General features: G+C 49.8%; 1 long non-coding RNA gene across 1 annotated transcript; it reads left to right on the forward strand.

The window, feature by feature from the left end:
* Positions 1-1,315: 1,315 nt before the first annotated feature.
* LOC144892060 (uncharacterized) lies at positions 1,316-20,064 on the forward strand. Its single transcript, XR_013623372.1, has 4 exons — positions 1,316-1,371; positions 1,477-1,653; positions 12,370-12,508; positions 19,846-20,064. It is a non-coding gene; the product is annotated as an uncharacterized LOC144892060 (long non-coding RNA).
* Positions 20,065-25,103: the final 5,039 nt, after the last annotated feature.

A 25,103-nucleotide genomic window follows, 5' to 3' on the forward strand; every position in this document is an offset into this window, starting at 1 on the left:
CAACGCGGGGGCCGAGCCACCGGCGGGGGGTGGTCCACGTCGAGGTGGGCCGGCTTGAGGCAGTCTATGGAGACACGGTCAGGAGTGCCGTCGATGTCCAAGGTGAAATGTTTCACCCCGGTCTCCAGCACGCGGAAAGGCCCGTCGTACGGGGGCCGCAGTGGTGTCCGGTGGGCGTCGTGCCGGACGAAGACGTACTCCGCGGTGTGAAGCTCCGGGGCAACGTGCGTAGGTGGGTGCCCGTGGTGCGCCGTGGGCACCGGGGCGAACCTCTGGGCGGTCTCCTGCAGTGCGGAGCGCTCCTGCGCCGTGGACCATGGTGACGTGGAGTCGGGGAGGAACTCGCCCGGCACCCGCAGCGGTTGCCCGAAGACCAACTCCGCCGCGGATGCGCGCAGGTCGTCCTTGGGCGCCGTCCGAAGGCCCAGCAGCACCCAGGGGAGCCTGTCGACCCAGCCGCCGTCGCGGAGGGTCGCCCGGAGCGTGGCCTTCAACGAGCGGTGGAACCGCTTGCACAGGCTGTTAGCCTGGGGGTGGTAGGCCGTGGTGCGGTGCAGCTGGACCCCGAGCCCCCGCGCGACCGCCCCCCAGAGCTCCGAGGTGAACTGGGGGCCGCGGTCGGACGAGATGTCCGAGGGGGCGCCGAACCGGGCGACCCAGGTGGCAATGAACGCCTGCGCGACGTCCGCCGCCGTCGTTGACGCCAAAGGCACGGCCTCCGGCCTCCGGCCACCGGGTGGTGCGGTCCATCATGGTCAGGACGTGGGTGAAACCCGCGAGGGGGGCAGAGGTCCCACCAGGTCCACGTAAACGTGGTCAAACCGACGTTCCGGCACCGCAAACGGGGCCAATGGGGCCTGGGTGTGTCGGTGCACCTTCGCGCGCTGGCACGCGACGCACAACACTCATATAATGTCAATATATTTCCTTGCCAGTTTCCTCACATCCTCCGCCCCCTTCCCCAGAGAAATTGAGTCGATAAACTGATAGTTTTGATTAAGTTCTTGTTAGACACCTGTAGGGAACCCGAAGATTTTAACTCACTTGTTTCTGGAATGTCGCCTATATGATGGACCCAGGTTGCTCCTATTTAAAATAATTTGAGAGGCGTGGGTTGGTGTGTCCTTGACAGTGCAAGGCGATCCTCAACTCTTTGAAAGGAAGCGGGAGACCCATATAGTTTTATGGAACTATCATCGGCTTCTTTTTCTTTTTCATATTTTCTTATCCTCACAGTTTTGTCCAGGTACGTGGCGTGTATAGATCCTCGCGGCTCTGACAACGCCATAAAACTTTAAAGAAGAAGTTATTGTTAATTTTGTGCAGCCATGATGTGTGAGCTGCTTGTTCTGCATTGAACTTCCTAATACAGTTAGTATTTCCTTGTAAACACGTGCTTCCAGTCCCCTTGGTGACCACGCCCTTCACTCCGCCTTCATACTGACTCCGCCCTTTTCCACATTTTTTTCTTTTCAGATCGCTGAATCGATCGTCGTTGAGTCTCTCGCTCTTCCTTTTCTTCCCCGTGTTTGTGACGCATCCCATGGGACGATGGGAGAAGGAGACCAGGATGGTCGTCTGTCTGAAAAGCGCAGTCGCAAGCCTGCTCGACCACTCAAGAGGAAGCTACGGTTGGGAGAAGAGCAGAGGGAGGTAAGTGGCGGCTGTGAGAGAGAGAGCGAGAGAGAGAGAGCAGAGAGAGAGAGAGCGGTGAGAGAGAGCGGTGAGAGAGACGGAGAGAGACGGAGAGAGAGAGAGCGGTGAGAGAGAGAGAGAGAGAGTGAGAGAGACGGAGAGAGAGTGAGAGAGACGGAGAGAGAGAGAGAGAGCGGTGAGAGAGAGAGAGAGCGGTGAGAGAGAGCGGTGAGCGGTTGAGGAGTAAAATTGAAGGTTTGGGAATGCGGTTGTTGAGAGTGCAGGTGATGAGAAACGAGAGAAAACGGATTAAGAGTGTCAGGAGCTGAGAAGGGGGAAGTAATGGGTCGAGAGAGTGCATTGTAAAGGTGGGAGGGAGAGCGGAAGATGAAATGTTGGAAGGGAAGGTAGAGGGGATGTGTGGGTAGAGGGGATGTGTGGGTAGAGGAGGAGGAGGAGGAGGAGGAGGGGGGGGCAGGAGGAGGCTGTGTATAGAGGTGGATGTGTATAGAGGAGGAAGGTGGGGTGTTGTAAGGGAGAGGAGGAGGATGTGTTTGGAGGGAGAAGGTGAGGTGTTGGAAGGGAGAGGAGGAGGAGGATGTGTATGGAGGAGGAAGGTGAGGTGTTGGAAGGGAGAGGAGGAGGCGGATGTGTATGGAGGGAGAAGGTGAGGTGTTCGGAGAGGAGAGGATTGGGTTGTCTATGGAGGGAGAAGGTGAGGTGTTCGGAGGGGAGAGGAAGGGGTTGTGTATGGAGGGAGAAGGTGAGGTGGGATAGGAGGAGGAGGAGGAGGTTGTGTATGGAGGGAGAAGGTGAGGTGTTCGGAGGGGAGAGGAGGGGGTTGTGTATGGAGGGAGAAGGTGAGGTGTTGGAAGGGAGAGGAGGAGGCTGTGTATGGAGGGAGAAGGTGAGGTGTTCAGAGGGGAGAGGGGTTTTGTATGGAGGGAGAAGGTTAGGTGTTCAGAGGGGAGAGGAGGAGGAGGTTGTGTATGGAGGGAGAAGGTGAGGTGTGAGGAGGGGGATGTGTATGGAGGGAGAAGGTGAGGTGTTCGGAGGGGAGAGGAGGGGGTTGTGTATGGAGGGAGAAGGTGAGGTGCTTGGAGGGGAGAGGAGCAGGTTGTGTATGGAGGGAGAAGGTGAGGTATTGTAAGGGAGAGGAGGGGGTTGTGTATGGAGGGAGAAGGTGAGGTGTTCGGAGGGGAGAGTAGGGGGTTGTGTATGGAGGGAGAAGGTGAGGTGTTGGAATGGAGAGGAGGAGGATATGTATGGAGGGAGAAGGTGAGGTGTTCAGAGGGGAGAGGAGGAGGAGGTTGTGTATGGAGGGAGAAGGTGAGGTGTGAGGAGGGGGATGTGTATGGAGGGAGAAGGTGAGGTGTTCGGAGGGGAGAGGAGGGGGTTGTGTATGGAGGGAGAAGGTGAGGTGCTTGGAGGGGAGAGGAGCAGGTTGTGTATGGAGGGAGAAGGTGAGGTATTGTAAGGGAGAGGAGGGGGTTGTGTATGGAGGGAGAAGGTGAGGTGTTCGGAGGGGAGAGTAGGGGGTTGTGTATGGAGGGAGAAGGTGAGGTGTTGGAAGGGAGAGGAGGAGGATATGTATGGAGGGAGAAGGTGAGGTGTTCAGAGGGGAGAAGGGTTTTGTATGGAGGGAGAAGGTGAGGTGTTCAGAGGGGAGAGGAGGAGGAGGTTGTGTATGGAGGGAGAAGGTGAGGTATTGTAAGGGAGAGGAGGAGGATGTGTATGGAGGGAGAAGGTGAGGTGTTCGGAGGGGAGAGGAGGGGGTTGTGTATGGAGGGAGAAGGTGAGGTGTTCAGAGGGGAGAGGAGGAGGAGGAGGTTGTGTATGGAGGGAGAAGGTGAGGTGTTCAGAGGGGAGTGGAGGGGTTGTGTATGGAGGGAGAAGGTGAGGTGTTGGAAGGGAGAGGAGGAGGATGTGTATGGAGGGAGAAGGTGAGGTGTTCAGAGGGGAGAGGGGTTTTGTATGGAGGGAGAAGGTTAGGTGTTCAGAGGGGAGAGGAGGGGGTTGTGTATGGAGGGAGAAGGTGAGGTGTTGGAAGGGAGAGGAGGAACGTGTGTATGGAGGGAGAAGGTGAGGTGTTCAGAGGGGAGAGGAGGGGGTTGTGTATGGAGGGAGAAGGTGAGGTGTTCGGAGGGGAGAGTAGGGGGTTGTGTATGGAGGGAGAAGGTGAGGTGTTCAGAGGGGAGAGGAGGAGGAGGAGGTTGTGTATGGAGGGAGAAGGTGAGGTGTTCAGAGGGGAGTGGAGGGGTTGTGTATGGAGGGAGAAGGTGAGGTGTTGGAAGGGAGAGGAGGAGGATGTGTATGGAGGGAGAAGGTGAGGTGTTCAGAGGGGAGAGGGGTTGTGTATGGAGGGAGAAGGTGAGGTGTTGGAAGGGAGAGGAGGAGGATGTGTATGGAGGGAGAAGGTGAGGTGTTCAGAGGGGAGAGGGGTTTTGTATGGAGGGAGAAGGTTAGGTGTTCAGAGGGGAGAGGAGGGGGTTGTGTATGGAGGGAGAAGGTGAGGTGTTGGAAGGGAGAGGAGGAGGGTGTGTATGGAGGGAGAAGGTGAGGTGTTCAGAGGGGAGAGGAGGGGGTTGTGTATGGAGGGAGAAGGTGAGGTGTTCGGAGGGGAGAGTAGGGGGTTGTGTATGGAGGGAGAAGGTGAGGTGTTCAGAGGGGAGAGGAGGAGGAGGAGGTTGTGTATGGAGGGAGAAGGTGAGGTGTTCAGAGGGGAGTGGAGGGGTTGTGTATGGAGGGAGAAGGTGAGGTGTTGGAAGGGAGAGGAGGAGGATGTGTATGGAGGGAGAAGGTGAGGTGTTCAGAGGGGAGAGGGGTTTTGTATGGAGGGAGAAGGTTAGGTGTTCAGAGGGGAGAGGAGGGGGTTGTGTATGGAGGGAGAAGGTGAGGTGTTGGAAGGGAGAGGAGGAGGGTGTGTATGGAGGGAGAAGGTGAGGTGTTCAGAGGGGAGAGGAGGGGGTTGTGTATGGAGGGAGAAGGTGAGGTGTTCGGAGGGGAGAGTAGGGGGTTGTGTATGGAGGGAGAAGGTGAGGTGTTGGAAGGGAGAGGTGGAGGATGTGTATGGAGGGAGAAGGTGAGGTGTTCAGAGGGGAGAGGGGTTTTGTATGGAGGGAGAAGGTGAGGTGTTCAGAGGGGAGAGGAGGAGGAGGTTGTGTATGGAGGGAGAAGGTGAGGTGTTCGGAGGGGAGAGGAGGGGGATATGTATGGAGGGAGAAGGTGAGGTGTTCGGAGGGAAGAGGAGGGGGTTGTGTATGGAGGGAGAAGGTGAGGTGTTCGGAGGGGAGAGGAGGGGGTTGTGTATGGAGGGAGAAGGTGAGGTGTTCGGAGGGGAGAGGAGCAGGTTGTGTATGGAGGGAGAAGGTGAGGTATTGTAAGGGAGAGGAGGAGGATGTGTATGGAGGGAGAAGGTGAGGTGTTCGGAGGGGAGAGGAGGGGGTTGTGTATGGAGGGAGAAGGTGAGGTGTTCAGAGGGGAGAGGAGGAGGAGGTTGTGTATGGAGGGAGAAGGTGAGGTGTTCGGAGGGGAGAGGAGGGGGATATGGAGGGAGAAGGTGAGGTGTTCGGAGGGGAGAGGAGGGGGTTGTGTATGGAGGGAGAAGGTGAGGTGTTCGGAGGGGAGAGGAGCAGGTTGTGTATGGAGGGAGAAGGTGAGGTGTTCAGAGGGTAGAGGAGGAGGAGGAGGATGTGTATGGAGGGAGAAGGTGAGGTGTTCGGAGGGGAGAGGAGGGGCTTGTGTATGGAGGGAGAAGGTGAGGTATTGTAAGGGAGAGGAGGAGGATGTGTATGGAGGGGTGAGGGAAGGTGTTAGAATGGACAGGAGGGGATGTGTGTACGTCAGAGTGTACAAGGTGAGATAGAGAAAGGAAAATTAATTGGATGTGTTCGGAGGGAGAGGGGGGAGGGGGTGAGATGTTGGAAGGGAAAGAAGGGGAATGTGTTATGGGAGGGAAAGGGTGTAAGGTGAGATGGAGAAAGGGAAGGGAGAAGGATGTGTAAGGTGAGATGGAGGAAGGGAGAGAGATGGTTCAGAGAGGGTGAAACAAAGGAATGGAATTGAAAATGCTGATGGTTCTTTGGGGGAAATTTTCATGGTACAAGTTTTAAACGTGCAGCACCTGTGTTCGTCCGGAGTGTGCAGAGCCGTGCATTTCTGTGTTTGAGATTCAAGTGCAGAGAAACATCTGGGATGTCTTCCCTCACCTTAAACTGGCCCTAAATAATACCGATTTATGCAAAATGTGTTATTTTATGCTCTGCAATATTTAAAAAAGAAACTGCATTCTTGTTGCTTGCTTGTTCCCATCGGAGCGCATGGATCATGGGGCCTGTAACCCGGGTTAAAGTTGCACGTACTCTGTTGATCCATTCCATTGTCGACTCCTGACCTTGTAGGGCTGGTAAAAGTACATTGACATCTCCAATTGTCCAATTCCTACACGTGATACATGTACAAGCTGCTCTCTTAACTTAAATCGCCGTAGAAAGAAAGAAAATAAAACATAGGGGGCAATACCCCTGGTGCTCACCTGGTAGAATAAGGTGTATACTGCACTGACTGGAGGTATTTTAAACCAATTTCAATGGTTGCTAGATGACAGGGCAGCATGTAGAACATACGAGCATAATCATAAGACTATAAATAAACAAACCAAAAAAAATACCTGTTTTGGGGGGCAATCTCCTTCACCCCATGTACCTCCTCAGACACCAATTTTTCCAATGCCTTAAACAAACATTGGTACATCACGGATACTGAAGGTTGTGGTGACATTTAATCAAAATTGTGTGTGTAGGTTCTGAGAAAAAAAAGCAAATATCTATTTTGGCGGGAAAGCCACCTCCCCCCCCCCCCCCCCCACCTCCCCGCTCCCCCCGTTTCGGGGTCGTTTCGGCCGGGTCATCAAGACCCCCCTCAAACTGACTCTCCCGGTGCAAGTTAATTCTGGGGGGGGGGGGGGGCGCATGTAGCGGTTACCGGAAGCATGACACAATCACCTTGCACCGGCCAATCACCTTGCACCCCCCCCCCCCCTCCATAGACCACAATGGACCCTGATTTACAAAAAAAAAAAAAAACTTTTTTTTAATGCCAGGAACAAATTTTGGTATAACACCGGTGATTAAGGTTGTGGTCAAGTTTCATCAGAATTGCCTATGTAGTTTGTGAGATGAAAGCATATAATACCTATTTTAGGGGGCAACCCCCCCTCCCCACCCTCTTTGGTTTCAACAGCGTGAAGCCGAGCTAGGTGTGAGGAAGGCGCACCAGCCCAGAGGGGAGAACAGTATTCCATTGAGCTGCGGGTGAAAGCCTTGTATGTGGTGAGGAGCTCAGGTGTGCCAAGGAAGGACTTCGCACGACGGAGGATGCCCAGTCGGCGACTGGCTTTGGAGGCCAGATTTGAAATGTGGTTTTCCCAGGAAAGATCATGGCAGATAGTGAGACCCAAAAGCTTGAGTGACAGAACTTCTTGGAGAGAATTATTCAGAAAGTAGATGGGAGGGTTGTCCAGTCGGTCTTTCAGGAGAGACATCGTAAGAGTGTGAGATTTGTCAGGATTGAAATCCATGTTCCACTTGTTTGCCCAGTCTGTGATTTTGTCCAGGTCTGCAGAAAGTGAGGAGGCTGCAGACTGCCGATCTGAGGGATGAGGTATGGAGCGGCAGAGAGTGGAGTCATCAGCAAAGAGATAGAGAGGATTTTCCAGAGAGTCAGAGATCATTAATTAAGTCCAGAAAAACCACAGATTTGGAATGTTTTTTTTTTTAATGGTAACATGAGACGACACTGGACTTGACTTTGGTGACCTCGGCGGAAGTGGTCATTTTGGGGCCCTCTGGGTACAAGCAACGTCATCTTGTGGCATCTCTTTTTTCCTCCACATTCAGGTGATCAATTTAGTCAATCATTTACTGACGGCGTGCAATTTCCTTTTCGGAATTCTGGGATAATGTGAAGGTCAGATCCGCCATGTTTGTTTCCAGATGCTGTTGTCAATATTGGTTGACCGTGTGGCACCAAATATGTGGCACCACTGCCTGCATTAGCTTCACCATCGTCCCTGATTGCACTTGCTCTACCCTCGCCACAACATGTACTTGTTCTATCCTCGCCACTGCCTGCATTAGCTTCACCATCGTCTCTGATTGCACTTGCTCTATCCTCGCCACTGCCTGCACTTGCTCTATCCTCGCCACTGCCTGCACTCGCTCTATCCTCGCCACTGCCCGCATTAGCTTCACCATTGTCAATGATTGCACTTGCTCTAGCCTCACCACAACCTGTACTCGTTCTATCCTCGCCACTGCCTGCACTTGCTCTATCCTCGCCACTGCCGGCACTTGCTCTATCCTCGCCACTGCCTGCACTTGCTCTATCCTCGCCACTGCCTGCACTTGCTCTATCCTCGCCACTGCCTGCACTTGCTCTATCCTTGCCACTGCCTGCACTTGCTCTATCCTCGCCACTGCCTGCACTCGCTCTATCCTCGCCACTGCCCGCATTAGCTTCACCATTGTCAATGATTGCACTCGCTCTATTCTCGCCACAACCTGCACTCGTTCTACCCTCGCTACTGCCTGCATTAGCTTCACCATCGTCCCTGATTGCACTTGCTCTACTCTCGCCACAACATGTACTTGTTCTATCCTCGCCACTGCCTGCATTAGCTTCACCATCGTCCCTGATTGCACTTGCTCTATCCTCGCCACTGCCTGCACTTGCTCTATCCTCGCCACTGCCTGCACTTGCTCTATCCTCGCCACTGCCTGCACTCGCTCTATCCTCGCCACTGCCCGCATTAGCTTCACCATTGTCAATGATTGCACTTGCTCTAGCCTCACCACAACCTGTACTCGTTCTATCCTCGCCACTGCCTGCATTAGCTTCACCATCGTCCCTGATTGCACTTGCTCTACCCTCGCCACAACCTGTACTCGTTCTATCCTCGCCACTGCCTGCATTAACTTCACCATCGTCCCTGATTGCACTCGTTCTACCCTTGCCACAACCTACACTTGTGCTACCCTCGCCACTGCCTGCATTAGCTTCACTGATTGCACTCGCTCTACCCTCGCCACTGCCTGCACTTGCTCTATCCTCGCCACTGCCTGCACTCGCTCTATCCTCGCCACTGCCCGCATTAGCTTCACCATTGTCAATGATTGCACTCGCTCTATTCTCGCCACAACCTGCACTCATACTACCCTCGCTGCTGCCTGCATTAGCTTCACCATTGTCCCTGATTGCACTTGCTCTACCCTCGCCACAACATGTACTTGTTCTATCCTCGCCACTGCCTGCATTAGCTTCACCATCGTCCCTGATTGCACTTGCTCTATCCTCGCCACTGCCTGCACTCGCTCTATCCTCGCCACTGCCTGCACTTGCTCTATCCTCGCCACTGCCTGCACTTGCTCTATCCTCGCCACTGCCTGCACTTGCTCTATCCTCACCACTGCCTGCACTCGCTCTATCCTCGCCACTGCCTGCACTTGCTCTATCCTCGCCACTGCCTGCACTTGCTCTATCCTCGCCACTGCCTGCACTCGCTCTATCCTCGCCACTGCCTGCACTCGCTCTATCCTCGCCACTGCCTGCACTCGCTCTATCCTCGCCACTGCCTGCACTCACTCTATCCTCGCCACTGCCTGCATTAGCTTCACCATTGTCAATGATTGCACTCGCTCTATTCTCGCCACAACCTGCACTCGTTCTACCCTCGCGACTGCCTGCATTAGCTTCACCATCGTCCCTGATTGCACTTGCTCTACCCTCGCCACAACATGTACTTGTTCTATCCTCGCCACTGCCTGCATTAGCTTCACCATCGTCTCTGATTGCACTTGCTCTATCCTCGTCACTGCCTGCACTTGCTCTATCCTCGCCACTGCCTGCACTCGCTCTATCCTCGCCACTGCCCGCATTAGCTTCACCATTGTCAATGATTGCACTTGCTCTAGCCTCACCACAACCTGTACTCGTTCTATCCTCGCCACTGCCTGCATTAACTTCACCATCGTCCCTGATTGCACTCGTTCTACCCTTGCCACAACCTACACTTGTGCTACCCTCGCCACTGCCTGCATTAGCTTCACTGATTGCACTCGCTCTACCCTCGCCACTGCTTGTACGAGCTCCACCCTCACTACTGTCTGCCTTCACTACACTCTGACCACTGCCAATCTCCTCTGCAGACTCCCTCCACAAATGTAACCCACTTTCATTTACAATTTTTACATCCACCATTGAAGGTGGACGGTGGTTATGTTTTCACCCCTCTTTTTGTCCGTCTGTTTATTTGTGAGTAGGATATCTCGATTACTTATGGAAAGATTCGGAAGAAACTTGGTCGACAGGTTGGGTGTGTGACATGGAAGAATTGATTCAATTTTGGTGAAGATCTGGTTCTGGATAAGAGGATTTTTTAGATTTGCAAATGATTCTTCACCAGTGAGAAAGGGCCAAAAACAATATATAGCGCGATATTTCAAATGGACGGTTTATGACAAAACTTGGTGGATGAGTTGATCAGGTGACAAGAGCAAGCCGATTAGATTTTGGTTCAGGTCCAAATCCAGATCCGGCCTATTGGTGGGATACAAAATGTAAATTATTCAGCCTGGCGGAGGTATGCTCTCTACCGAGTGCCGTTCTAGTTCACACTGTTACCTCCTTCAAAGTACTGTAGCTGTCTGTTTCCTCAACCTTTAGATAACCACCCTCAGTGTGCCATTTCTACACACTTCCTACAGCAAAGACTACCCATGGCTCTACTATCCCTGATGCTTCCCATATCAAACATTTATCACCCAATTTATAATCTCCCTTTGTTTCCTGATTGACTTGGTCTCTATCAACTAGTTTCCCAACCTTTCTTTACCTGCACTGCCCACTGACTAATCCAGTCCCAGGATAGAAAAGCCTACATCACCACTGTTCTTGACTAGTCACTAAAATGAATAGGCCATATAAACACTTGCTTCTAAATAAAACCAATATTATTACCAGTTAATTCACGACTGACACTACTGCAACCATAAGCAATATCAAGTGCACCACACCTTACACAAATCCAGGACACTTGTAAACATAAATAACTCATCACTTCTGTTTTCAGGAGTGCTGAATCCATTTCTCCGATAAGCTCATGAAACTGTCGCTAGACTGAGGTTAAAATAGGATTGAATGAATGAGTGAATGATCGTTTTAAGGCCATTTGCCCCGCTAGAGCGGGGGTTAGCCTTGCGGGCCCCATGACAATCATGGTTCCCTGTTTGAGGCAATGTTTTTATGGCCGGATGCCCTTCCTGACGCCAACCCTTTGAGTCGCCTCTTATGATGCGCAGGGATACGGTGTACCTATTCTAAATCGGGGTACTCACCGGGATCATTCATCCCAGCAAGCTGGTACTCAATTTGCCGACCTCGGAAGGATGACGGGCTGAGTCAACCCCCCCTGGTGTTAATTTAGCGATCGACCGAGATTCGAACCCAGGATCCTAGGATCCCAAGCCGGCACCCTAACCGCTAAGCCAACACCAGGCTTGAGGTTAAAATAGGATTACATAATTTAAAATAAAATTTTGAAATTAAACTATGGTACTTGGCTCCAAATTGATTGGGACCTACACATACACTAACTTAAAGACCACCCCCTGCACCACCCCCACTTGCACCATACCTAATGCAAACTGGTTGTTTGGTCACAAACCAACCCAGCCACTTATTTATTTTTTATTCATGGGCTAAGGCTCGTAATAGAGCTGGCACACAGACACGCACAGACACGCACAGACACGCACAGACACGCACAGACACGCACAGACACGCACAGACACTGAGCTTGAGGAAAGTGCCATCACTTCCCGCGACGGTGGATATCAGCGATGTCATAACAATGGCGCTGCTTTTCTCACCGTACTCAGCTTGGCATTTCCTCAAGAGGAATTTCCTCCCCCCAATGGATGCCAACTGATGGGGATTGTCCATGCTCCATCCTTTTCAAGCAAGGAAGCAGCATGTACCATTTAAAAAAAGTCTTTGGTATGACTTGAACAGGCCCAAACCTGATGGGTGTTTTTTCGGAGACACCATCTCCTTAATGGATGGCTGTTGGCTCCACCCTTTTCAATGTGTTGTTTTTGGGCCTGGTAGGGTGTCACAGTCACTCTCCCCACTAGTGAAGCCTGTGAGGGGTGTCGTTTAGTCGCCGACAACCTGACCATGCGGCAGGTAACACTGGGTTACATGTTACCAGTGGAGTCCCAATTACACCTTATGTGGACATTGGTAGTTGATTCATAAGTAGAGTGACTGTAAAGTGGATGTATGTCAAGTGCCCTTCTGAACATGTTAAGCCAGGAAGCCAGAAATTTGAAATTCTGCAATTTTTAGTGAAGTAGTAAATATGAAGAAGTCCTTAAAAAACACATCTTAAGTCAATAAAACATGAACAATATATTCTCTATGGGATGTTATTGAGTTGCTTATTCTCACTCTTAAATTTTGCTCTTATATATCTCGGTATCAAATATTTGTTGTTGAAAGTCGTAAGACTTGTACATGAATCGCCGCTGTTCACACTCAAGCTCAAAGCCTCCTAGACTATATATGAGGTTCCCTCCCATGGCCCTCCTCCCCCCCTTCCCCCACACCCCTCACACCAGTCGTCTTCAGAAAACACTTCCTGAATGCTTTCCTTCTGTGCTGTTTCGTGGAATGAAGGCATCTCAAGAAAGTGAAACTGAGCTCTGTCAAGATGACAAAGGGAGGGTCGGAACAACACGATCTGGAACAGACCATAATGAAGTATTCAAGGAAGAGAAAATGGGGAGCAGCCAAGGAGATGGAGAAACGATGCTTGGTAATCATTGGACGTTGTCCCAATTCTTCCACATTAGTTACTCTTCCAAATATTTGTTACTCTTTCTGTCTGTCTCTCTGTCTCTCTGTCTCTCTGTCTCTCTGTCTCTCTGTCTCTCTGTCTCTCTGTCTCTCTGTCTCTCTGTCTCTCTCTCTGTCTCTCTCTCTGTCTCTCTCTCTCTGTCTCTCTGTCTCTGTCTCTGTCTCTCTCTGTCTCTCTGTCTCTCTCACTCGTCCCCTGCTGGCGTGTTGCGAGTTGGGTGTGGCATCATGGCGGCAGTGTATGTGTGTGTTGTAGTTCGTTGTTGCATTCCTGTGTTTTGTTCGTTTATCGTCTTTCTTCATCTTTTCTAGTATTCTCTGTCCTCCCTTTTCCCTTCAGTCCCCCTCCCCCCACCCCCTCTCAACCTTTGTTTTTGTTTCCGTCCTTATCTTTGTTAGTTGTGTCGATTCATCGTGTTTGTTCTCCCTCATTATTTTACCTTCCCCCTTCCTTTTCGAGACGAGTGATACAGAGAGCCCACATCGTGTGGTTTAGATGAGAGAGGCAGCATTAATTGTTTCATAGAAAGAAAGGTGTGTTGGGTGACTTTTTTAAGGCCCACCAGGCACCTCCTTTTTGTTGAAAACTATTGTTTTCTTTATATTATACAGTATTTATTTGAGCTTTATTGCCGTTGGGCTTAGACGGTTTATTTGGTAGTTTTGATTTTTCTTTAATTTAAAATTTTCTTTTTCCCCCTCCTGCCGAGGATTGGTGGGTGGGGGTGGGGTTTGGGTGTGTTCGTTCACCAAGGAAATGGTGGCGGCACATGCAAATTGCTATGCTGCATTTGAGAATCTGACTCGTAAGCATGGAGTAGTGTGCACTCCTCCAGAAGGTATTGCCGTGGAGAGTATGGTGTTATGCAATAGTAATTTGATCGGAATGGAAAATGTTCGTGCGGGGTCACGAATGAGTAAACGAGTCATTGTTTTCGTGGCAAATGTCGATTTAGTCGCTCGTGTAGTTGAGCAAGATTTGGTCTTGGACTCGGAGCTGTTTTTAATTGCATACCCCCTAAACACTCCTGCTCAGAAGGTAACAATCTCTAACGTTCCACCCTTCCTGAAGGGTGACTAGATTACCGCTACATTGGCTAAATATGGAACGATTGTTTCTCCAATGTTGACGATTCCTTTAGGAATCAAACGGACGATGTGAAGCACGTGATGTCCTTTAGGAGAAGTGTTTACATGGTATTGAAGAATGGGAATGAGGAGTTGAATTTAACATTAAAATTCACTCAGGATGGGTACGACTACCAAGTATATGCTACCACAGATTCACTATATTGTTTTTGTGTGGCAGGTTTGGGCATATGAAGCGGTTTTGTCCCAAAAATAAGGAACAGGCCGAAAATCCCGCTGCAGCTGTTCCTCCTGTAGAGGGAAATGTAAGAGAGGAAATTCCAAGTGTTTCCTCCGTGGCACCTCAACCGACCCCTGTAAATGTAAACAATGTTGCATCAGAAGAGCAGAATGAAAGTGGGAACAATGGGTTCACTTTGGTGGAAAAACGGAAGTCAAAAATAAGAGATGCGTCTCCAATCTCTCATAAAATAAAAAAAAGCCTGTAACACTGAGTAGGAGGGAAGTATTCCCATTGGAGGGAATATATTTCCTGCTCTATAGGCTCTCAGGCTCTGCAAGATGAGGAGGGTTCCAGCGGTGCTATGGACCAACTGGATGGAACAAGATTATGTGAGTGAGCACATAAACTCGATGGAGAGTTGTCCGAGGGTTCTTGGGAATGACTTGCGGTCAGTTGCAGAAAATCGTGAGGAACAGTGTGAGGTTGTTGAAAGTGGTGGTGGGGGGGGGGGGGGGGGTTGGGGGAGGTAGACAACGTAATTGGTATAGCCCCCCTGGTAGATGATCCTCCTGTGCCAGAATCATTGTCAGGTCATGGAGAGGGTACTGTGGTTCCTCTACCTCTCAGTGTGGGTGAACCACTGTTGCCTGAATCAAGTCAGGCAGCGGAGATACTAACGCGGCTCTTCATCCTCCCTGTGTGGATGAACCACTGTTGCCAGAATCTAGGTGAGATGGCAAAAATATAATTTGGTTACTAAGAGACGAGCATAAAGTGAATCTTTGAACTTCATCGACGTTACATGAGCTGGAACAATCACTGATGTCTATGACTATGGGAACTGCACCAGGTCTAGATGGCCTCCCAGTGGAGTTTTATAGGACTTTCTGGACACTGTAGGCCTTGCTTGCTAGAGGTCCTTGAAGAAAGCATTGAAGGTGGTGAACTTCCTCTCAGCTGCCTTAGAGTGGTGGTGACGCTCCTGCCAAAGAAAGGAGATCCACAGCTCATCATGAGTTGGCGGCCTGTTTCGCTTGTATCAGTTGATTATAAGATTTTTGTGAAAGCATTAGCCTGACATTTATCCCCTTATTTGGAAGATTTGATACACTGTGATCAAAGGTTTTGTGTTATGGGTCGTCAGATTCATGACAATATTTTTATTGTTCTGGATCTATGGAATGTATGTAAAAGAGAAAATGAAGAAATTGGATTAATTTGTCTTGATCAGGAAAATGCTTTTGATAGGGTGCACCACAAGTATTTATTTAGAGTTCTGGAAAAGTTTGGTCTTGGAAATGGTTTTGTTGCTTACATTAAACTGTTATACATTCAAGTTTATTCCTTAGTTAAAGTCAATAATGAACTGATCCCACCTGTAAAGGTTTAGAGGGGGATTTGTCAGGGCTGTCTGGTATTTTATATGCCTTGAGTATTGAATCCCTATTAAAAGTGATTCTGAAATCTCTGGAAGGCTTAAAAGTGTCGACAGAGCATGCAGGGAAAGTATCGGCCTATGCAGATGACGTTTGTGTTTGGTGAAATATGCCAAAGACGTTGGTTTGGTTGATGAGAACTTGGAGCTAGGTATTTAACAAAGCGACAACAGCTGTCGTAAATTGGGGCAAAAGTCAGGCCTTGTGGATTGGTCAAGTGAGTGGACCCTTGCCTTCCCTCCACTTCAGCTCAAATGGAGTTTTGAGGGAATTAAATACCTGGGAGGAGTGTTTCTCGGTTATGAAAATGTGGAAAAGAAGAATTGGGAGTTGGTTGGTGGTTGCCCTTGATCATAGATTGACAAAGTGGAGAGGCTTGCTCGTTCAACTTTCTTATCAGGGATGCATGTTGGTGCTCAACAATCTGGTGACATCTATGCTGTGGCATAGTTTCAAAGCGGTGCACCCCCCCCCCAGAAAGTCCGGTGAAAAACATAGAGGATTCTAATTGACTTCATTTGGAGCGGCAAACACTGGGGTCCGTCCTGGAGTGTTGAGTCTTCCCGTGGATAAAGGAGGCAATGGCCTTGTGGACTTGATTAGTAAGATTATGGCCTTTTGTATGATGGCGATCAAGCGTCTGCTACATGGACCTTTGTATCTGGCTTGGAGGTTTCTCGCCAATTCTTTCTCGAGCCAAGCTGGTGGCCTGGGCTACTCGCGAGATGTTTATCTGATTGATATACAACACCTGGACCTCACACAACTACCGTCCTTCTACTCCAGCATGCTGAATGTTTGGCAAGCATTTAAAATAAGCCGCTGGAAAACATCGTACCGGTACTCAAAAGAAATGTTCTTGTGTGAACACCTCTTTTACAACCTGCTTTTTGATAGTATTCTGAAGGACCGAAGTTTTATTGAGAAATTTGTTGGGAATAACATCCTGAGAGCACATGATCTGCTGAATGGGGCAGGACATTGGATGAGTGCTGCTGCTCTGGCAGAAACTGTAAGCATCAGGTCAGCGAGACACGTCTCTCTTGTGCTCTATGGTGCATCGGAAAGGTTCTATGACGAGAACCTATATGGGGACGAATTGCCCTGGGGAGGAAGTGTCCCCTGTACCTGTGCCAGCTGCCCCTCCTTTTCCGGATATTGTGCTTTCCCCAAATAATTGTACAACCCACTCGGTCTATAAAATCTCAACTACTCTCCTTTGGAAGGCCGCATGCTCATTATCCCCGGATGAACGGCGGAACTTGTATCAGGTTTGCGTGAGTTTAGTGTGCGACATTCCCAAATTGATCAATAAGTGGGCCTGCTTGTTACTGGATGCATCTCCCTCTCAACCTCAATGGGATCGTTTTTATCAAAGGCTTATACTCGAAAGAACCGGGGACCTTCAGTGGAGACTAGCTCATTGGATTATACCCACAAATCATCTGCTACACGTTTTTTTTTCTGAATTGATACCTGATGAATGTCCTTTTTGTGGTGCATCTGAAACTCTTTTCCATGCGTGTGTCGAGTGTAGGCGTTTAATTTTCTTATTTCAATTACTGAAGGAACTGTTTAGAAATTCATCACCGTTTTAATTTTAGAGTTTTTATTTTTGGTGTTCAATACTTGCCTTGCTTGAGAAAAGAAGCACCTTTGGCCAATATTTATTGTCGGCTCGGGCAAAGATGGGGCTGGAAAAAGCTTCTGCCTGCAGGGGTTCCATCATCTCCTACCTGGTCCTCGATGTATACATCACCTGTATCTAAACATGCAGGAGACGTACAGTGGAGGCTTGCACACTATTCCTTGCCTTCCAACGTGTTTCTCAAAAGACTGAACCTCGTGTTATCTGATGAATGCCCTTTTTGCCATCACTCCGAGGACATTTTCCATGCGTATGTCGGATGCCAAATGCTGGCTCCACTTTTTCAATCCTGAAAACTACTTTCCGGAAATTCTGTTTTTGTTTTTCCTTCTATCATTTTGTGTACTGCATACCTGTATCTAATACCAGTTCCTGGTAAGTTCACTGGTAATTGAGTACCAGTTCACTGGTAATTCACTGTGTGTGGCAAGAGGCGACTAACAGGGTTGGCGGCAGGAAGGGCATCCGGCTGTAAAACATTGCTTCAAAAAAGGGACCACGGTGCCCGAAAAAGGCCAACCCCTGCTCTGCGGGGAAAAATGGCCTCCAAAGGTGGTTTATACCTGTATCTAATGAGAATGTCGGATCTCAAATTGTTAATTTCTTGCTTGCGGAAGCGAAACTCACGATATATATTATGCGGGAGAGAAGGGTTTCCGGAATAAGTTCACAAGAATGCAGTGTTTTGTTAGTCTTTAAAGGATTTGTGCTTTCCCATCTTAAAACTGAATTTTACTTTTACCGAGAGATTTCTCGGGTTAATCACTTTGTTCAGAAATAGTGCAAAGCTGAAGTCCTGCATAAGGTGGAGGGAGATGAACTACTTTGGTGCTTTAATTAATATCTCATCTCTTTCTGTTCCTTGATTTAATTATTGTTGTTGACAGCTATTGTATTACTTGTTTTGCTTTTATACTTTTGTTATAAAAGACCCTCAAAAGTAAAGTATCTCTCTCTGTCTCACCCACTCTCTCTCGTGAGTCTCTTTAAATGGAAAATGTTCGTTCCTGTGTTTTGTGTTTTTCATTCATTGACGTTTAGTCCGCACCTACTTTTTATTTCAATGGTACTTTTTTTTTGGTTATTTTATTTCGTTTTATTTTTTTGTCAGTGCCTCACACTCATAATTACATTAAGGACAAAGTCAGCCTCGATTCAGTATACAAAAAAAAAAAAAGAAAAAAAAAAAAAGGTGATGGACCAAACAGGATAATGGGGAAAATGGGATTCTAACTTCGAGTCAGTGTCATGCCTCTTTGATGGGAAAAACGAAGTTCTTTCACTTCCACTTTCGATTGATGCCCATTAATTTTTTTCAGACATCGTCTCTCTTTGTGCTATAAGTGGTAAGCTCATTGTCTTGTTTTCTATTTTTCACCAAATTTTCACTTTTTTCCCTGTTACATTTTATCTGTTTGAAACACCGTTTTGTCTTCTTATTTCGGGGCTCATTGTCTTGTTTTCTATTTTTCACCAAATTTTCATTTTTTTCCCTGTTACATTTTATCTGTTTGAAACACCGTTTTGTCTTCTTATCTCGGGGCTCATTGTCTTGTTTTCTATTTTTCACCAAATTTTCACTTTTTTCCCTGTTACATTTTATCTGTTTGAAACACCTTTTTGTCTTCTTATCTCAGTGCTCATTGTCTTGTTTTCTATTTTTCACCAAATTTTCACTTTTTTCCCAGTTACATTTTATCTGTTTGAAACACCGTTTTGTATTCTTATTTCGGGGCTCATTGTCTTGTTTTCTATTTTTCACCAAATTTTCACTTTTTTCCCTGTTACATTTTATCTGTTTGAAACACCGTTTTGTCTTCTTATTTCGGGGCTCATTGTCTTGTTTTCTATTTTTCACCAAATTTTCATTTTTTTCCCTGTTACATTTTATCTGTTTGAAACACCGTTTTGTCTTCTTATCTCGGGGCTCATTGTCTTGTTTTCTATTTTTCACCAAATTTTCATTTTTTCCCCTGTTACATTTTATCTGTTTGAAACACCGTTTTGTCTTCTTATTTCAGGCTCATTGTCTTGTTTTCTATTTTTCACCAAATTTTCATTTTTTTCCCTGTTACATTTTATCTGTTTGAAACACCGTTTTGTCTTCTTATTTCGGGGCTCATTGTCTTGTTTTCTATTTTTCACCAAATTTTCACTTTTTTCCCCTGTTACATTCTATCTGTTTGAAACACCGTTTTGTCTTCTTATTTCGGGGCTCATTGTCTTGTTTTCTATTTTTCACCAAATTTTCACATTTTTCCCCGTTACATTTTATCTGTTTGAAACACCTTTTTGTCTTCTTATTTCGGGGCTCATTGTCTTGTTTTCTATTTTTCACCAAATTTTCACATTTTTCCCCGTTACATTTTATCTGTTTGAAACACTGTTTTGTCTTATTTCGGTTTGCTTCACCTGCCATCCCGGTGCTCTGAAGGTACTGTTGGGTGTTTTTGAAACCACAGTTAAGCCAGTTGCCCATTCACGTGAATATTGAAGATTCCAAGATGCCTTTCAGAAGGGGCAAAACATATTTTCAGATTGTTCCCATCTGAGCACATGTCTCATGGTGCTGGTATCCCAGGTTCAACTACTATACTGTATACTGTTTTGATTTGTCCATTATATACTCGAGTCCTTGTCATCGTAGTTGTAGTGAAATTATACTGAAGGTGAAGGTGAACCCGGGAGTGCTCGCTTATCCCACTAAAGGGGCGTCTATAAGACCCGGGACAACCGCGACGCAAGGCCACTCCTGCGACATTTACTGTGACATATAGTCCTGTAGTCTTGAATGATATGTACGCACCTATATGCTGGACTTGCTTGCTTTGCCTATTGTTATCGGTCTTTCCCATGTAATACCCCGATTCTGATGTCTATTGCATGAATGTATTTTACAGGATGTTACCACAGATCTAAATGATATTAAACCAACCTACGGGACAAGTCGTGTGTGTGGATGATTTTCATGACATTTAAGATCTACGAAATGGCGGGACACAAGATGATCGTTGTACCGATCCTCGACGCCGACTCACAAGCCGAGGAGTCGGGGTCGGAGTTCACTCACTGGCTCAAAACGCTGGAGAACTATTTCGCAGCTCAGGAAACTGAGCCCACTGCCGGGGTGAAACTGTCCGTGCTACAGTCGAAGGTTAACCACCGCGTCTACAGGTGCATCCAACGATTTGCGACGTACGCTACTGCTCTGGCTGAGCTAAAGCGAATATACTGTTGCGGATATGGGATTTGGCCTCTATCCATATCCGCTTGTAAATATTCCCCTATTTCCCCAATACTCCCCAACTATCCCCAATCCCCCATTCCCTAGTCCCATTGCCTGTAAATAACACTCTGTAGAACCGACCTTCCCCTTTTTCCCCCATTAAATGTCGTGCCCAGGTCCACCGCATCTCACGTAGACAACTTTCGGACATCTTGCTAGTTATTCTTAGTCTATGTCAGTTAAGGACTCGTTTCCATTAATTCTGACTCTTCGTTGCACCAGAATGTGATTATATGGCACCAGTAGTGAGGTTAGGACCTTCCCATACCTCCTCCCATCTTCTTCCCCAAACAACAACTACAAACAACAACTACAACAACAACTACAACAACAACTACAACAACTACAACAACGGCGCGGCGCGGGGGAGTGTGCGTCCTCACACCGGCTCGGTTAGCCGCCATTGACCATGCGCTCCGACGGGGTTACCACGAAGGGGCTCCCTGTCAGCCCCTCGTCAAGGGCGGAGCCGGTAACCCCCCCGCACGCACCCAATGAGAAGCAACGGACCGATTCCATCTGGGGCGGAGCTAACTAGCCGAGGGCGTGTCACTCCCCGCCGGATATACGCGGCCACTTACCGGACGTGACGTGAGATGCGCCCCCAGCTGGAGAAGACAAGTCACCACCTCCGAGCGCTGAGCGACCTCCCCGCATCTATTGGACCGGACCGGGTCGATTTGTCCTTGAGCCAAGAGTGCACCTTGAGCCATCGATACCTGCTTTCCTTGCCATCAATCCCCGTGTGAGTCAGTTTTTGTCCTGTTTATCTGTCGTCTGTCGGGGCTATTATAAGAGTGTGTCTAAGTGCCTGCCTTTCTATGCTGTCCCTCTTGTCGTTGTAATCTGACCTTCCGCCCTAATATAACCTCCTCCGGAGGTCTTGAGAACTGAACCCTTGGTGTCGTGTCATTTTAATCCAGCCGTTGTGTCTTTTCCATCATTGATTTAGCATAGCGCGATTTAGTCAACGTTCGAGTATAATCGGGTAACTTGTGCGGACACGGCGGCCATTCCGCTCGGCCCACCATAACATCAAAGTCGTGTCTGTAACAATACGTAAGGACACGGAGCCCGGTTTACAACCGGCACCAGCTCTCTCAGCGGCGACAACAACCAACGGAGTCGATCGATCGCTACGCACAGGAGCTGCGACACATCCTTGCGGACGGCGCACAGGAGGTGCGGACTCACGAGCAAGTTTAGGATGACCTTCTCCGAGATTCTTTCGTCTCTGGGGTCAGCTCTGTGGGCTCTGTGGGCTCAGGCTCCTGGAGACCGCTGACCTGATGTTCACGGAGGCCCTACGGTTGGCTCACGTCTTTACGGATGCCCGTGAACAATCTACCGCTTATGACCACCCACGAGTCGTGGCGGGGACTTCTCAACTCACGCGACCGACCGAGGATACGGGAGCGGACTCGCCTACGGCCGAGTCCCTGGCTGCTCCTGAGGCGGACTCGGATTCCGGCCTGACTGCTGCTACCGCTGCCCGGCCACGGCCAGAACGGTATGCGAAGTGTTATTTTTGTGGCAACCGGCAGCATCCCAGGTTAGAGTGCCCGGCTCGGGAGGCAATATGCCATCTGTGCTCCACCAAGGGCCATTTCACGAAGGTCTGCAAGAAGTCCGCGCGAGGCACGCGAGCCCGCGCGACCTTGAATGGGCTTATCGCTGAGCCAACGGACCGGGCACCGAGCGGAGCGCCCCGCCCGGCCTTGATGAGCATATCCCCTCCTCGTGGGCCCCTGGCTGCACGCTCGTCCTTTGTGGGGGACATCGGGCCGCCCAAACAACTGGCGCGACCACGACCGGCCGCTGAGCGATCGGCCTTGGCTGGCGTCCGAACGCCCACCTCAAACAAGCAACAAGGTACTACTTTGAAAACTCCTCTGGATTCGCAGCGAACGCTGCACGTGACTCGAGCGCCATCCGACGGCGGCTTTTACGAATTACATGCTATTGCTCCAGCTCATGAAACGGTGAATGGCAGTGATCCTCTCCGCGTGACTCGAGCGCCCTCTGACGGCGGCTCTTACGAATTACACGCACTTGCTCCAGCACGGCCAACTATGCACTTGTCACGAGGGTCCTCCACAGGCTGCCCGAACGACTGGAAAACTGCAGCCGGTGTGGGAACGTCCTCTGACAGCGGCTTCTACGAATTACATGCTCCTGCTCCAGCGCGGCCAACTATGCCCTTGTTACGGGGGTCCTCCACGGGCTGCCCGAACGACCGGAAAACTGCAGCCGGTGTGGGATCCACTTGCGAGGCGCGATCTTCTCGCCCGGACGGCACAATACCTGCCGGATCTTCCGGCCTTGCTCAGGCCATCATTCCGCTCAAGGTCGAGGGCGTTTTTGCGCAAGCCTTAATCGACACGGGGTCTATGGATAGTTTTATCGATCAACGACTAGTGCGTCAACATGGGTGGCCGGTTCTCGGGACTACACGACGGATCTTCATGGCCTCCCAAGGACTTCGGCTGAGCATAAAAGGGGAATGTCGATTGAAACTTGTGATAAAGGGACGCATGTTCCCAGATGTGCATCTCATGGTATTACCTGTGTTATGTGCTGACGTTCTGTTAGGACACCATTTCCTTAAGCGACATGGACATTTGGAAATGGACTTCGGTGGGCCGGACACGCTTGCTGTGTGCGCACTCGCTAAGATGGACGTGGAGCCTCTCTCGCTGTTCCCCAACCTGACCACTGATTGTACTCCTGTAGCCGTAAAATCGCGGCGCTACTCCCGCGCAGACGCGCAATTCATTGCGGAAGAAACGGCCCAGCTCTTAAAGGACGGTATTATAGAACCCAGTCGGTCGCCGTGGCGGGCCCAAGTCTTAGTGGTGCGAAGTGAGGCCCATCGCCGGCGCATGGTAATCGACTACTCACAGACGATTAATCGTTTTACACAGCTGGATGCCTACCCCTTACCGGGGATGGATGCACTGGTACGTCAGGTGGCCCTGTACTCCGTTTACAGCACTCTCGATCTGCGTAGTGCGTATCATCAGGTCCCCATCTCTAGGGCTGATCGCGTCTATACAGCCTTTGAATCGGGTCAACGGTTGTACCAGTTCACTCGACTCCCTTTTTGGGTGACAAACGGGGTCGCATGTTTTCAGAGGGCTATGGATGACCTCGTTATGAAGGAGAACTTGACAGATGTCTTTGTCTATCTGGACAATCTTACGGTTTGTGGGTATGACCAGGGGCATCACGACCCTAATCTGAAGCGCTTCCTCGAGGTCGCGCAGAAATATCGCCTAACCATGAATGAGGCTAAGTGTCGTTACTCTCTATGCACGATAGATCTTCTGGGGTACACCGTGACCCATGGCTCTGTCTCTCCGGATAAGGAGCGTCTGCGACCTTTGCTCGATATGGCTCCGCCTAGCGATCGGGCTTCGCTGAAACGCGCTCTTGGGCTGTTCGCCCACTATTCAAAGTGGGTGCAAAATTTCTCCGCGAAGCTCCGCCCCCTTGTGGCCTGCGACACGTTCCCCATGGGCCCGGCCGCCATGGCGGCCTTCGGGGGCCTTAAGGCCGACATCGCTGGCGCCGCTGTAGCGACGATTGACGAGAGTGCATCTTTCGTCTTGGAAATTGATGCCTCGGATCATGCGATAGCGGCGACTCTCTCCCAAGGGGGGCGCCCTGTGGCTTTCTTTTCGCGGACTCTCACCTCTGCTGAGCGGAGGCATTCGTCTGTCGAAAAGGAAGCGTACGCGATCGTCGAATCAATTCGGCGATGGCAGCCGTACTTACTCGGGCGATGTTTCCAAATCGTCACGGACCAACAAAGCGTTGCGTTCATGTACGACACCTTACATGCTCAACGCATTAAGAATGAGAAAATCACTCGCTGGCGTATCGAACTCGCCGACTTCTGCGACACCATCAAATACCGCCCGGGGAAGGATACCCTGGTCGCCGACGCCTTATCGAGGCCGGCCACTTGCGCGGGGATCGTAACTTTGGAGGGACTGCGCGCTTTGCACGGCACTATGTGTCATCCCGGGGTGGCGAGTTTCGCGCATTTTGTGCGCAGTGGTAATCTGCCGTACTCGATTGAGGACATCCGCCAGATCTGCCGTGACTGCACTATCTGTGCGGAACTCAAACTGCGTTTTTACAACCCTCCTTGGGGACGCTGGTTAGGGCTACTAGACCGTGGGAGAGATTGGCGATGGATTTCAAAGGGCCGCTGCCGGTGTCGAGTAACTCTCGTTAGCTGCTCACTATCGTTGATGAGTATTCGCGATTCCCCTTTGCTTATACGTGCGGGGATATGACGGCTGCCACGGTTATACGGTGCCTGCAAAATTTGTTTTCTATGTTTGGGTATCCGGCCTACGTGCATACCGATCGGGGTGCGGTGTTCCTGTCTCAGGAGGTGAGGGGATACTTGCTCCAAAATAATGTCGCTTTGAGTTACACCACCCCGTACCGGCCCCAGGCGAATGGGCAGATCGAACGCTTTAATGGGATTATATGGAGGGCCGTCATGCTAAGCCTCAGGACCCTCGGCCGGGGCCTCGATAAATGGGCGTTACTTTCCCCCCCATTTGTGCTCAGATAAAAAGTGTTTGAGAATGCTTGGAGGAAAACAAGAGATGATGCATAATGATGGGTAGCGGGAGACGTTGTTGAGGGAGACGGTGCTCAGCGAGGGCTCTGAAAATGAGAAGACGGCAAGAGGCACCTGTCTGAACATCCTGCCTCGGTATTATTTGGACGTCTGATGATCTATTCTGTCCTTCTGGAGATATACGCCTTCATGTCGACCTGAGTCTGTGGGAATCAGGATACTGTGGAGACCGTGAATGCTAAACGAGTGAGGGCCGGGAGTTGGGACACCAC

This window comes from Myxine glutinosa, chromosome 5, assembly GCF_964187855.1.
Source record: "Myxine glutinosa chromosome 5, kmMyxGlut1.1, whole genome shotgun sequence".
NCBI lineage: Eukaryota > Metazoa > Chordata > Myxini > Myxiniformes > Myxinidae > Myxine > Myxine glutinosa.